This window comes from Cherax quadricarinatus, unplaced genomic scaffold (assembly GCF_038502225.1).
Source record: "Cherax quadricarinatus isolate ZL_2023a unplaced genomic scaffold, ASM3850222v1 Contig1181, whole genome shotgun sequence".
Lineage (NCBI taxonomy): Eukaryota > Metazoa > Arthropoda > Malacostraca > Decapoda > Parastacidae > Cherax > Cherax quadricarinatus.
In genome coordinates, this window is record NW_027196207.1 from 8,368 (window position 1) to 24,670 (window position 16,303).

The following is a 16,303-nucleotide window of genomic DNA, read 5'->3' on the forward strand; positions in this document are numbered from 1 at the left end:
ACTGCATCAAGGGGACACTGCATCAAGGGGACACTGCATCAAGGGGACACTGCATCAAGGGGACACTGCATCAAGGGGACACTGCATCAAGGGGACACTGCATCAAGGGGACACTGCATCAAGGGGACACTGCATCAAGGGGACACTGCAGCAAGGGGACACTGCATCAAGGGGTCACTGCATCAAGGGGACACTGCAGCAAGGGGACACTGCATCAAGGGGACACTGCATCAAGGGGACACTGCAGCAAGGGGACACAGCAGCAAGGGGACACTGCATCAAGGGGACACTGCAGCAAGGGGACACAGCAGCAAGGGGACACTGCAGCAAGGGGACACTGCAGCAAGGGGACACAGCAGCAAGGGTATACTGCAGCAAGGGGACACTGCAGCAAGGGGACACTGCAGCAAGGGGACACTGCAGCAAGGGGACACTGCATCAAGGGGACACTGCAGCAAGGGGACACTGCAGCAAGGGGACACTGCAGCAAGGGGACACTGCAGCAAGGGGACACTGCAGCAAGGGGACACTGCAGCAAGGGGACACTGCAGCAAGGGGACACTGCAGCAAGGGGACACTGCAGCAAGCGGATACTGCAGCAAGGGGACACTGCATCAAGGGGACACTGCAGCAAGGGGATACTGCATCAAGGGGACACTGCAGCAAGGGGACACTGCATCAAGGGGTCACTGCATCAAGGGGACACTGCAGCAAGGGGACACTGCATCAAGGGGACACTGCATCAAGGGGTCACTGCATCAAGGGGACACTGCAGCAAGGGGACACTGCATCAAGGGGACACTGCAGCAAGGGGACACTGCATCAAGGAGACACTGCAGCAAGCGGATACTGCAGCAAGGGGACACTGCATCAAGGGGACACTGCAGCAAGGGGATACTGCAACAAGGGGACACTGCAGCAAGGGGACACTGCAGCAAGGGGACACTGCAGCAAGGGGACACTGCAGCAAGGGGATACTGCAGCAAGGGGATACTGCAGCAAGGGGACACTGCATCAAGGGGACACTGCAGCAAGGGGATACTGCAGCAAGGGGGGCAACACTGCAGCAAGGGGACACTGCATCAAGGGGACACTGCACTCAAGGGGACACTGCAGCAAGCACTGCAGCAAAGGGACACTGCATCAAGGGGACACTGCATCAAGGGGACACTGCAGCAAGGGGGACACTGCATCAAGGGGACACTGCATCAAGGGGACACTGCATCAAGGGGACACTGCTGCATCAAGGGGACACTGCAGCAAGGGGATACTGCAGCAAGGGGACACTGCAGCAAGGGGATACTGCAGCAAGGGGATACTGCAGCAAGGGGATACTGCAGCAAGGGGATACTGCAGCAAGGGGACACTGCAGCAAGGGGACACTGCAGCAAGGGGACACTGCAGCAAGGGGACACTGCAGCAAGCGGATACTGCAACAAGGGGATACTGCAGCAAGGGGACACTGCAGCAAGGGGATACTGTAGCAAGGGGATACTGCAGCAAGGGGATACTGCAGCAAGGGGGACACTGCAGCAAGGGGGCAGCAAGGGGATACTGCAGCACTGCAGCAAGGGGACACTGCAGCAAGGGGATACTGCATCAAGGGGATACTGCAGCAAGGGGATACTGCAAGGGGATACTGCAGCAAGCGGATAGCAAGGGGACACTGCAGCAAGGGGATACTGCAGAAAGGGGACACTGCATCAAGGGGACACTGCAGCAAGGGGACACTGCAGCAAGGGGACACTGCAGCAAGGGGATACTGCAGCAAGGGGACACTGCAGCAAGGGGACACTGCAGCAAGGGGACACTGCAGCAAGGGGACACTGCAGCAAGGGGATACTGCAGCAAGGGGACACTGCAGCAAGGGGACACTGCAGCAAGGGGATACTGCAGCAAGGGGACACTGCAGCAAGGGGACACTGCAGCAAAGGGACACTGCAGCAAGGGGACACTGCAGCAAGGGGGCGCTGCAGCAAGGGGATACTGCAACAAGGGGACACTGCAGCAAGGGGACACTGCAGCAAAGGGACACTGCAGCAAGGGGACACTGCAGCAAGGGGATACTGCAGCAAGGGGATACTGCAGCAAGGGGATACAATTGAAAGCTAAAGACTCGGATGAGTCAGAGGGATGTTAGGAAGTATTTCTTCAGCCAGAGTTATCAGGAATAGTCTGGAAAGTGATGTAGTGGAGTCAGGAACCATACATAGCTTTAAGACGAGGTATGATAAAGCTCATGGTGCAGGGAGAGAGAAGACTTAGTAGCGTTCAGTGAAGAGGCGGGGCCAGGAGCTATGATTCGTCCCCTGCAACCACAAATAAGTAATTACACACCAACACACAACAATAATAATGAAAATAATAATTATTAATTATTATTATTATTATTATTATTATTATTATTATTATTATTATTATCATTCAGGTAGTTACATGGGGTCACCAGTAGTGGTCAGGTCCCAGACGAGAGACGTGTCTAAGGTTCCTATTGACTAATTGGGGTCACAGTGGGTCACAGTGGGTTACAGTGGGTCACAGTGGGTCACAGTGGGTCACAGTGGGTCACAGTGGGCCACAGTGGGCCGTTTGTGGCTCATTTCCCCCCGCTATGCCAAGATTACTGTCAGATTTATCCAGCATCACCAGGGATATGAGGTACACAATAAACTAGCTACTATCATCCACAGGATGGATATGAGGTACACAATAAACTAGCTACTATCATCCACAGGATGGATATGAGATACACAATAAACTAGCTACTATCATCCAAAGGATGGATATGAGGTACACAATAAACTAGCCACTACCATCCACAGGATGGATATGAGGTACACAATAAACTAGCCACTACCATCCACAGGATGGATATGAGGAACACAATAAACTAGCCACTACCATCCACAGGATGGATATGAGGTACACAATAAACTAGCCGCTACCATACACAGGATGGACATGAGGTACACAATAAACTAGCCACTGCCATCCACAGGATGGATATGAGGTACACAATAAACTAGCCACTACCATCCACAGAATGGATATAAGGTACACAATAAACTAGCCACTACCATCCACAGGATGGATATGAGGTACACAATAAACTAGCCACTACCATCCACAGAATGGATATAAGGTACACAATAAACTAGCCACTACCATCCACAGGATGGATATAAGGTACACAATAAACTAGCCGCTACCATCCACAGGATGGATATGAGGTACACAATAAACTAGCCACTACCATCCACAGGATGGATATGAGGTACACAATAAACTAGCCGCTACCATCCACAGAATGGATATGAGGAACACAATAAACTAGCCACTACCATCCACAGGATGGATATGAGGTTCACAATAAACTAGCCACTACCATCCAAAGGATGGATATGAGGTACACAATAAACTAGCCACTGCCATCCACAGGATGGATATGAGGTACACAATAAACTAGCCACTACCATCCACAGGATGGATATGAGGTACACAATAAACTAGCCACTACCATCCACAGAATGGATATAAGGTACACAATAAACTAGCCACTACCATCCACAGGATGGATATAAGGTACACAATAAACTAGCCGCTACCATCCACAGGATGGATATGAGGTACACAATAAACTAGCCACTACCATCCACAGGATGGATATGAGGTACACAATAAACTAGCCGCTACCATCCACAGAATGGATATGAGGAACACAATAAACTAGCCACTACCATCCACAGGATGGATATGAGGTTCACAATAAACTAGCCACTACCATCCACAGGATGGATATGAGGTACACAATAAACTAGCCACTGTCATCCACAGGATGGATATGAGGTACACAATAAACTAGCCACTGCCATCCACAGGATGGATATGAGGTACACAATAAACTAGCCACTGCCATCCACAGGATGGATATGAGGAACACAATAAACTAGCCACTACCATCCACAGGATGGATATGAGGTACACAATAAACTAGCCACTACCATCCACAGGATGGATATGAGGTACACAATAAACTAGCCACTACCATCCACAGGATGGATATGAGGTACACAATAAACTAGCCACTACCATCCACAGGATGGATATGAGGTACACAATAAACTAGCCACTACCATCCACAGGATGGATATGAGGTACACAATAAACTAGCCACTACCATCCACAGGATGGATATGAGGTACACAATAAACTAGCCACTACCATCCACAGGATGGATATGAGGTACACAATAAACTAGCCGCTACCATCCACAGGATGGATATGAGGTACACAATAAACTAGCCACTACCATCCACAGGATGGATATGAGGTACACAATAAACTAGCCACTACCATCCACAGGATGGATATGAGGTACACAATAAACTAGCCACTACCATCCACAGGATGGATATGAGGTACACAATAAACTAGCCACTACCATCCACAGGATGGATATGAGGTGCACAATAAACTAGCAACTACCATCCACAGGATGGATATGAGGTACACAATAAAGTAGCCACTACCATCCACAGGATGGATATGAGGTACACAATAAACTAGCCACTACCATCCACAGGATGGATATGAGGTACACAATAAACTAGCCACTACCATCCACAGGATGGATATGAGGCACACAATAAACTAGCCACTACCATCCACAGGATGGATATGAGGTACACAATAAACTAGCCACTACCATCCACAGGATGGATATGAGGTACACAATAAACTAGCCACTACCATCCACAGGATGGATATGAGGTACACAATAAACTAGCCACTACCATCCACAGGATGGATATGAGGTACACAATAAACTAGCCACTACCATCCACAGGATGGATATGAGGTACACAATAAACTAGCCACTACCATCCACAGGATGGGTATGAGGTACACAATAAACTAGCCACTACCATCCACAGGATGGATATGAGGTACACAATAAACTAGCCACTACCATCCACAGGATGGATATGAGGTGCACAATAAACTAGCCACTACCATCCACAGGATGGATATGAGGTACACAATAAACTAGCCACTACCATCCACAGGATGGATACGAGGTACACAATAAACTAGCCACTACCATCCACAGGATGGATATGAGGTACACAATAAACTAGCCACTACCATCCACAGGATGGATATGAGGTACACAATAAACTAGCCACTACCATCCACAGGATGGATATGAGGTACACAATAAACTAGCCACTGCCATCCACAGGATGGATATGAGGTACACAATAAACTAGCCACTACCATCCACAGGATGGATATGAGGAACACAATAAACTAGCCACTACCATCCACAGGATGGATATGAGGTACACAATAAACTAGCCACTACCATCCACAGGATGGATATGAGGTACACAATAAACTAGCCACTACCATCCACAGGATGGATATGAGGTACACAATAAACTAGCCACTACCATCCACAGGATGGATATGAGGTACACAATAAACTAGCCACTACCATCCACAGGATGGATATGAGGTACACAATAAACTAGCCACTACCATCCACAGGATGGATATGAGGTGCACAATAAACTAGCCACTACCATCCACAGGATGGATATGAGGTACACAATAAACTAGCCACTACCATCCACAGGATGGATACGAGGTACACAATAAACTAGCCACTACCATCCACAGGATGGATATGAGGTACACAATAAACTAGCCACTACCATCCACAGGATGGATATGAGGTACACAATAAACTAGCCACTACCATCCACAGGATGGATATGAGGTACACAATAAACTAGCCACTGCCATCCACAGGATGGATATGAGGTACACAATAAACTAGCCACTACCATCCACAGGATGGATATGAGGAACACAATAAACTAGCCACTACCATCCACAGGATGGATATGAGGTACACAATAAACTAGCCACTACCATCCACAGGATGGATATGAGGTACACAATAAACTAGCCACTACCATCCACAGGATGGATATGAGGTACACAATAAACTAGCCACTACCATCCACAGGATGGATATGAGGTACACAATAAACTAGCCACTACCATCCACAGGATGGATATGAGGTACACAATAAACTAGCCACTACCATCCACAGGATGGATGTGAGGTACACAATAAACTAGCCACTACCATCCACAGGATGGATATGAGGTACACAATAAACTAGCCACTACCATCCACAGGATGGGTATGAGGTACACAATAAACTAGCCACTACCATCCACAGGATGGATATGAGGTACACAATAAACTAGCCACTACCATCCACAGGATGGATATGAGGTACACAATAAACTAGCCACTACCATTCACAGGATGGATATGAGGTACACAATAAACTAGCCACTACCATCCACAGGATGGATATGAGGTACACAATAAACTAGCCACTACCATCCACAGGATGGGTATGAGGTACACAATAAACTAGCCACTACCATCCACAGGATGGATATGAGGTACACAATAAACTAGCCACTACCATCCACAGGATGGATATGAGGTACACAATAAACTAACCACTACCATCCACAGGATGGATATGAGGTACACAATAAACTAACCACTACCATCCACAGGATGGATATGAGGTACACAATAAACTAGCCACTACCATCCACAGGATGGATATGAGGTACACAATAAACTAGCCACTACCATCCACAGGATGGATATGAGGTACACAATAAACTAGCCACTACCATCCACAGGATGGATATGAGGTACACAATAAACTAACCACTACCATCCACAGGATGGATATGAGGTACACAATAAACTAACCACTACCATCCACAGGATGGATATGAGGTACACAATAAACTAGCCACTACCATCCACAGGATGGATATGAGGTACACAATAAACTAGCCACTACCATCCACAGGATGGATATGAGGTACACAATAAACTAGCCACTACCATCCACAGGATGGATATGAGGTACACAATAAACTAGCCACTACCATCCACAGGATGGATATGAGGTACACAATAAACTAACCACTACCATCCACAGGATGGATATGAGGTACACAATAAACTAACCACTACCATCCACAGGATGGATATGAGGTACACAATAAACTAGCCACTACCATCCACAGGATGGATATGAGGTACACAATAAACTAGCCACTACCATCCACAGGATGGATATGAGGTACACAATAAACTAGCCACTACCATCCACAGGATGGATATGAGGTACACAATAAACTAGCCACTACCATCCACAGGATGGATATGAGGTACACAATAAACTAACCACTACCATCCACAGGATGGATATGAGGTACACAATAAACTAGCCACTACCATCCACAGGATGGATATGAGGTACACAATAAACTAGCCACTACCATCCACAGGATGGATATGAGGTACACAATAAACTAGCCACTACCATCCACAGGATGGATATGAGGTACACAATAAACTAGCCACTACCATCCACAGGATGGATATGAGGTACACAATAAACTAGCCACTACCATCCACAGGATGGATATGAGGTACACAATAAACTAGCCACTACCATCCACAGGATGGATATGAGGTACACAATAAACTAGCCACTACCATCCACAGGATGGATATGAGGTACACAATAAACTAGCCACTACCATCCACAGGATGGATATGAGGTACACAATAAACTAGCCACTACCATCCACAGGATGGATATGAGGTACACAATAAACTAGCCACTACCATCCACAGGATGGATATGAGGTACACAATAAACTAACCACTACCATCCACAGGATGGATATGAGGTACACAATAAACTAACCACTACCATCCACAGGATGGATATGAGGTACACAATAAACTAACCACTACCATCCACAGGATGGATATGAGGTACACAATAAACTAGCCGCTACCATCCACAGGATGGATATGAGGTACACAATAAACTAGCCACTACCATCCACAGGATGGATATGAGGTACACAATAAACTAACCACTACCATCCACAGGATGGATATGAGGTACACAATAAACTAACCACTACCATCCACAGGATGGATATGAGGTACACAATAAACTAACCACTACCATCCACAGGATGGATATGAGGTACACAATAAACTAGCCGCTACCATCCACAGGATGGATATGAGGTACACAATAAACTAGCCACTACCATCCACAGGATGGATATGAGGTACACAATAAACTAGCCACTACCATCCACAGGATGGATATGAGGTACACAATAAACTAGCCACTACCATCCACAGGATGGATATGAGGTACACAATAAACTAACCACTACCATCCACAGGATGGATATGAGGTACACAATAAACTAACCACTACCATCCACAGGATGGATATGAGGTACACAATAAACTAACCACTACCATCCACAGGATGGATATGAGGTACACAATAAACTAGCCGCTACCATCCACAGGATGGATATGAGGTACACAATAAACTAACCACTACCATCCACAGGATGGATATGAGGTACACAATAAACTAACCACTACCATCCACAGGATGGATATGAGGTACACAATAAACTAGCCGCTACCATCCACAGGATGGATATGAGGTACACAATAAACTAACCACTACCATCCACAGGATGGATATGAGGTACACAATAAACTAACCACTACCATCCACAGGATGGATATGAGGTACACAATAAACTAGCCGCTACCATCCACAGGATGGATATGAGGTACATAATAAACTAGCCACTACCATCCACAGGATGGATATGAGGTACACAATAAACTAACCACTACCATCCACAGGATGGATATGAGGTACACAATAAACTAGCCACTACCATCCACAGGATGGATATGAGGTACACAATAAACTAGCCACTACCATCCACAGGATGGATACGAGGTACACAATAAACTAGCCACTACCATCCACAGGATGGATATGAGGTACACAATAAACTAACCACTACCATCCACAGGATGGATATGAGGTACACAATAAACTAGCCGCTACCATCCACAGGATGGATATGAGGTACACAATAAACTAGCCACTACCATCCACAGGATGGATATGAGGTACACAATAAACTAACCACTACCATCCACAGGATGGATATGAGGTACACAATAAACTAGCCACTACCATCCACAGGATGGATATGAGGTACACAATAAACTAGCCGCTACCATCCACAGGATGGATATGAGGTACACAATAAACTAACCACTACCATCCACAGGATGGATATGAGGTACACAATAAACTAGCCGCTACCATCCACAGGATGGATATGAGGTACACAATAAACTAGCCACTACCATCCACAGGATGGATATGAGGTACACAATAAACTAGCCACTACCATCCACAGGATGGATATGAGGTACACAATAAACTAGCCACTACCATCCACAGGATGGATATGAGGTACACAATAAACTAGCCACTACCGTCCACAGGATGGATATGAGGTACACAATAAACTAGTCACTACCATCCACAGGATGGATATGAGGTACACAATAAACTAGCCACTACCATCCACAGGATGGATATAAGGTACACAATAAACTAGCCACTACCATCCACAGGATGGATATGAGGTACACAATAAACTAGCCACTACCATCCACAGGATGGATATAAGGTACACAATAAACTAGCCACTACCATCCACAGGATGGATATGAGGTACACAATAAACTAGCCACTACCATCCACAGGATGGATATGAGGTACACAATAAACTAGCCACTACCATCCACAGGATGGATATGAGGTACACAATAAACTAGCCACTACCATCCACAGGATGGATATGAGGTGCTCATCACCTTGTATGTCCACAAGTCACCTTGAACGTTCCCTCAGTGCCTGGGGTTATAGAGGGGAAACAGCTGATCTAATCTGCAATACACGTTGTAAGGGGACGTGAGGGTAGTGAGGGGTAGTGAGGAGTAGTGAGGGGTCGTGAGGGGTCGTGGAAGGTAGTTCGGGTAGTGACAACACAAGAAGAACACAATACAATGTAACGCAACAGAACACAATGCAATACAAATACCATACCTGGAGGTTACCTGGAGGTTATTCCGGGGATCAACGCCCCCGCGGCCCGGTCCATGACCAGGCCTCCCGATGGATCAGGGCCTGATCAACTAGGCTGAGGTAATGGTAGATTATAGAATGGTATGGTGTCTGGAGTGGGGGCCCTACATTTCTGGGACCCTGAAGCTGGTACTGTCATGGGGGCCCCATCGGAACCCCTTCGCAAACATACCCACCAAGCTTCTGGGCTCCCTCCGAAATTAGGGGCCCTGAAGATCGAGTTCCATTAGTTTGAAAGCAGGTCCGTCCCTGAATGTAAGTAGGGTCGTTTGGGGTACATAGTGACGTATCTTAGAGAGGATTTCTACTGCTCTGGAGACCTTGGCTATGTGTTGGATCCCTGTTTACCTATGTGCCTACCTGTCTACCTACCTACCAACCTATCTACAGACTTACCTATCTACCTACCTACCAAACTATCTACCGACTTACCTATCTACCTACCTACCAAACTATCTACCGACTTACCTATCTACCTACCTACCAAACTATCTACCGACTTACCTATCTACCTACCTACCTACCAAACTATCTACCGATTTACCTATCTACCTACCTACCAACCTATCTACCGACTTACCTATCTATCTACCTACGAACCTATCTACCGACTTACCTATCTACCTACCTACCAACCTGTCTACCGAATTACTTTTCTACCTACCTACCAACCTATCTACCGACTTACCTGTCTACCTACCTAAAAACATATCTACCACTTACCTATCTATCTACCTACGAACCTATCCACCGACTTACCTATCTACCTACGAACCTATCTACCGACTTGCCTATCTAACTACCTACCTACCTACCTACCAAAGTGCCTACCAACCTACCAATCAACCATTCTACCTAAAAATGTACCAGCCAACCAACCTACCTACCCCCCTACCCATCTACCTACCCACCTACCTACCAACACACCTACCAACCCACCTACCAACCCACCTACCTACATACCTACCTACCCACCTACCCACTCACCGACCCACCAACCGACCAACTCACCTACCCACCCACCTACCCACCCACCTAACCACCGACCCACAAACCCACCCACCAACCCACTCACCTACCTACCACACAAACTCCATTGCTGTTTCATAATCTGACGATCAGACACAAATCACTGGACTGGTCATGGACCGGGCCGCGGGGGCGTTGATCCCCGGAATAACCTCCAGGTAACCTCCAGGTAACCTCCAGGTAACCTCCAGGTAACCTGATTATGTCTTCGGGTTAGCCACTGTGTGGAGGACCTCTCTGCATGGTCCACTTGACCTATTCTCTACATGGACCAGTAAGCCATACATAGGCCAGTAGACCTATCTCCTACCTGGACCAGTAGACCTACCCCTATATGGACCAGCAGACCTATCCTCTACATGGACCATTAGACCGATCCTCTATATGGACCAGTAGACCTATCCCCTATATGGACCAGTGGACCTATCCCCGACATGGACCAGTAGACCTATCCTCTACATGGACCAGTAGACCTATCCCCTATATGGACCAGTAGACCTATCCTCTACATAGACCAGTAGACCTATCCCCTACATAGACCAGTAGACCTATCCTCTACATGGACCAGTAGACCTATCCTCTACATAGACCAGTAGACCTATCCTCTACATAGACCAGTAGACCTATCCTCTACATAGACCAGTAGACCTATCCCCTACATAGACCAGTAGACCTATCCTCTACATAGACCAGTAGACCTATCCCCTACATAGACCAGTAGACCTATCCTCTACATAGACCAGTAGACCTATCCCCTATATGGACCAGTAGACCTATCCTCTACATAGACCAGTAGACCTATCCCCTACATAGACCAGTAGACCTATCCTCTACATAGACCAGTAGACCTATCCCCTATATGGACCAGTAGACCTATCCTCTACATAGACCAGTAGACCTATCCCCTACATAGACCAGTAGACCTATCCTCTACATAGACCAGTAGACCTATCCTCTACATAGACCAGTAGACCTATCCCCTACATAGACCAGTAGACCTATCCCCTACATAGACCAGTAGACCTATCCTCTACATAGACCAGTAGACCTATCCCCTATATGGACCAGTAGACCTATCCTCTACATAGACCAGTAGACCTATCCTCTACATAGACCAGTAGACCTATCCCCTATATGGACCAGTAGACCTATCCTCTACATAGACCAGTAGACCTATCCTCTACATAGACCAGTAGACCTGTCCCCTACATAGACCAGTAGACCTATCCTCTACATAGACCAGTAGACCTATCCTCTACATAGACCAGTAGACCTATCCTCTACATAGACCAGTAGACCTATCCTCTACATAGACCAGTAGACCTATCCCCTATATGGACCAGTAGACCTATCTCCTACCTGGACCAGTAGACCTTACATGGGTAGGGAGGTACCAAGGGTTGGCCAGGGGGTACCATGGGTAGGCCAGGGAGGTACCAAGGGTGGACCAGGGAGGTATCATGGGTGGGTAGGGAGGTACCAAGGGAGGGCCAGGAGGGTACCAAGGGTGGGCAAGGGAGGAACCAAGGGTGGGCCAGGGAGGTACCAAGGGTGGGCCAGGGAGGTACCAAGGGTGGGCCAGAGGGGTACCAAGGGTGGGCCAGGGAGGTACCATGAGTGGGAGAGGGAGGTACCAAGGGTGGGCCAGGGAGGTACCAAGGGTGGACCAAGGAGGAATCATGGGTGGGTAGGGCGGTACAAAGGGTGGGCCAGGGAGGTACCAAGGGTGGGCAAGGGAGGTACCAAAAGTGGGCCAGGGAGGTACCAAGGGTGGGCCAGGGAAGTATCAAGGGTGGGAAAGGGAGGTACCAAGGGTGGACCAGGGTGGTATCATGGGTAGGTAGGGAGGTACCAAGGGTGGGTCAGGGAGGTACCAAAAGTGGGCCAGGGAGGTACCAAGGGGGGGCCAGGGAGGTACAAAGGGTGGGCCAGGGAGGTACCAAGGGTGGGCCAGGGAGGTCCAAAGGGTGGGCCCATGAGGTACCAATGGTGGGCCAGGGAGGTACTAAGGGTGGATCAGGGGGGCACCAAGGGTGGGCCAGGGAGATACAAAGGGTGGATCAGGGAGGTACCAAGGGTTGACCAAGGAGGTATCATGGGTGGGTAGGGAGGTACCAAGGGTGGGCCAGGGAGGTACAAAGGGTGGGCAAGGGAGGTACCAAAAGTGGGCCAGGGAGGTACCAAGGGTGGGCCAGGGAAGTACCAAGGGTGGGAAAGGGAGGTACAAAGGGTGGACCAGGGTGGTATCATGGGTAGGTAGGGAGGTACCAAGGGTGAACCAGGGAGGTACCAAGGGTGGGCCAGGGGGTAACAAGGGTAGGCCAGGGAGGTACCAAGGGTGGACCAGGGAGGTATCATGGGTGGGTAGGGAGGTACCAAGGGTGGGCCAGGAAGGTACCAAGGGTGGGCCAGGAAGGTACCAAAAGTGGTCCAAGGGGTACCAAGGGTGGGCTAGGGCGGTACCAAGGGTGGGCCAGGGAGGTACCAAGGGTGGGCAAGGGAGGTACCAAAAGTGGGCCAGGGAGGTACCAAGGGTGGGCCAGGGAAGTACCAAGGGTGGGAAAGGGAGGTACCAAGGGTGGACCAGGGTGGTATCATGGGTAGGTAGGGAGGTACCAAGGGTGGGTCAGGGAGGTACCAAAAGTGGGCCAGGGAGGTACCATGGGGGGCCAGGGAGGTACAAAGGGTGGGCCAGGGAGGTATCAAGGGTGGGCCAGGGAGGTCCAAAGGGTGGGCCCATGAGGTACCAATGGTGGGCCAGGGAGGTACTAAGGGTGGATCAGGGAGGCACCAAGGGTGGGCCAGGGAGATACAAAGGGTGGATCAGGGAGGTACCAAGGGTTGACCAAGGAGGTATCATGGGTGGGTAGGGAGGTACCAAGGGTGGGCCAGGGAGGTACCAAGGGTGGGCAAGGGAGGTACCAAAAGTGGGCCAGGGAGGTACCAAGGGTGGGGCAGGGAAGTACCAAGGGTGGGAAAGGGAGATACAAAGGGTGGACCAGGGTGGTATCATGGGTAGGTAGGGAGGTACCAAGGGTGAACCAGGGAGGTACCAAGGGTGGGCCAGGGGGTAACAAGGGTAGGCCAGGGAGGTACCAAGGGTGGACCAGGGAGGTACCAATGATTGACCAGAGAGGAACCAAGGAACCAAGTATGGACCTGGGGTTTACCTGGAGAGAGTTCCAGGGGTCAACGCACCCGCGGCCCGGTCTGTGACCAGGCCTCCTGGTGGATCAGAGCCTGATCAACCAGGCTGTTGCTGCTGGCTGCACGCAAACCAACGTACGAGCCACAGCCCGGCTGGTCAGGAACCGACTTTAGGTGCTTGTCCAGTGCCAGCTTGAAGACTGCCATGGGTCTGTTGGTAATCCCCCTTATGTATGCTGGGAGGCAGTTGAACAGTCTCGGGCCCCTGACACTTATTGTATGGTCTCTTAACGTGCTAGTGACACCCCTGCTGTCTCTTAACGTGCTAGTGACACCCCTGCTTTTCATTGGGGGGATGTTGCATCGTCTGCCAAGTCTTTTGCTTTCGTAGTGAGTGATTTTCGTGTGCAAGTTCGGTACTAGTCCCTCTAGGATTTTCCAGGTGTATATAATCATGTATCTCTCCCTCCTGCGTTCCAGGGAATACAGGTTTAGGAACCTCAAGCGCTCCCAGTAATTGAGGTGTTTTATCTCCGTTATGCGCGCCGTGAAGGTTCTCTGTACATTTTCTAGGTCAGCAATTTCACCTGCCTTGAAAGGTGCTGTTAGTGTGCAGCAATATTCCAGCCTAGATAGAACAAGTGACCTGAAGAGTGTCATCATGGGCTTGGCCTCCCTAGTTTTGAAGGTTCTCATTATCCATCCTGTCATTTTTCTAGCAGATGCGATTGATACAATGTTATGGTCCTTGAAGGTGAGATCCTCCGACATGATCACTCCCAGGTCTTTGACGTTGGTGTTTCGCTCTATTTTGTGGCCAGAATTTGTTTTGTACTCTGATGAAGATTTAATTTCCTCGTGTTTACCATATCTGAGTAATTGAAATTTCTCATCGTTGAACTTCATATTGTTTTCTGCAGCCCACTGAAAGATTTGGTTGATGTCCGCCTGGAGCCTTGCAGTGTCTGCAATGGAAGATACTGTCATGCAGATTCAGGTGTCATCTGCAAAGGAAGACACGGTGCTGTGGCTGACATCCTTGTCTATGTTGGATATGAGGATGAGGAACAAGATGGGAGTGAGTACTGTGCCTTGTGGAACAGAGCTTTTCACCGTAGCTGACTCGGACTTTACTCTGTTGACGACTACTCTCTGTGTTCTGTTAGTGAGGAAATTATAGATCCATCGACCGACTTTATCTGTTATTCCTTTAGCACGCATTTTGTGCGCTATTACGCCATGGTCACACTTGTCGAAGGCTTTTGCAAAGTCTGTATATATTACATCTGCATTCTTTTTGTCTTCTAGTGCATTTAGGACCTTGTCGTAGTGATCCAATAGTTGAGACAGACAGGAGCGACCTGTTCTAAACCCATGTTGCCCTGGGTTGTGTAACTGATGGGTTTCTAGATGGGTGGTGATCTTGCTTCTTAGGACCCTTTCAAAGATTTTTATGATATGGGATGTTAGTGCTATCGGTCTGTAGTTCTTTGCTGTTGCTTTACTGCCCCCTTTGTGGAGTGGGGCTATGTCTGTTGTTTTTAGTAACTGTGGGACGACCCCCGTGTCCATGCTCCCTCTCCATAGGATGGAAAAGGCTCGTGATAGGGGCTTCTTGCAGTTCTTGATGAACACGGAGTTCCATGAGTCTGGCCCTGGGGTAGAGTGCATGGGCATGTCATTTATCGCCTGTTCGAAGTCATTTGGCGTCAGGATAACATTGGATAGGCTTGTGTTAACCAAATTTTGTGGCTCTCTCATAAAAAAATCATTTTGATCTTCGACTCTCAGTCTGGTTAGCGGCTTGCTAAAAACTGAGTCATATTGGGACTTGAGTAGCTCACTCATTTCCTTGCTGTCATCTGTGTAGGACCCATCTTGTTTAAGTAGGGGCCCAATACTGGACGTTGTTTTCTACTTTGATTTGGCATAGGAGAAGAAATACTTTGGGTTTCTTTCGATTTCATTTATGGCTTTTAGTTCTTCCCGCGATTCCTGACTCCTATAAGATTCCT

The 16,303-nt window shown here is 48.4% G+C and overlaps 1 pseudogene; it reads right to left on the minus strand.

Annotated features, from left to right (window-relative positions):
- Window positions 1-750: 750 nt before the first annotated feature.
- On the minus strand, window positions 751-11,509 carry LOC138851604 (uncharacterized; annotated as a pseudogene).
- Between the last annotated feature and the right edge of the window lie 4,794 nt (window positions 11,510-16,303).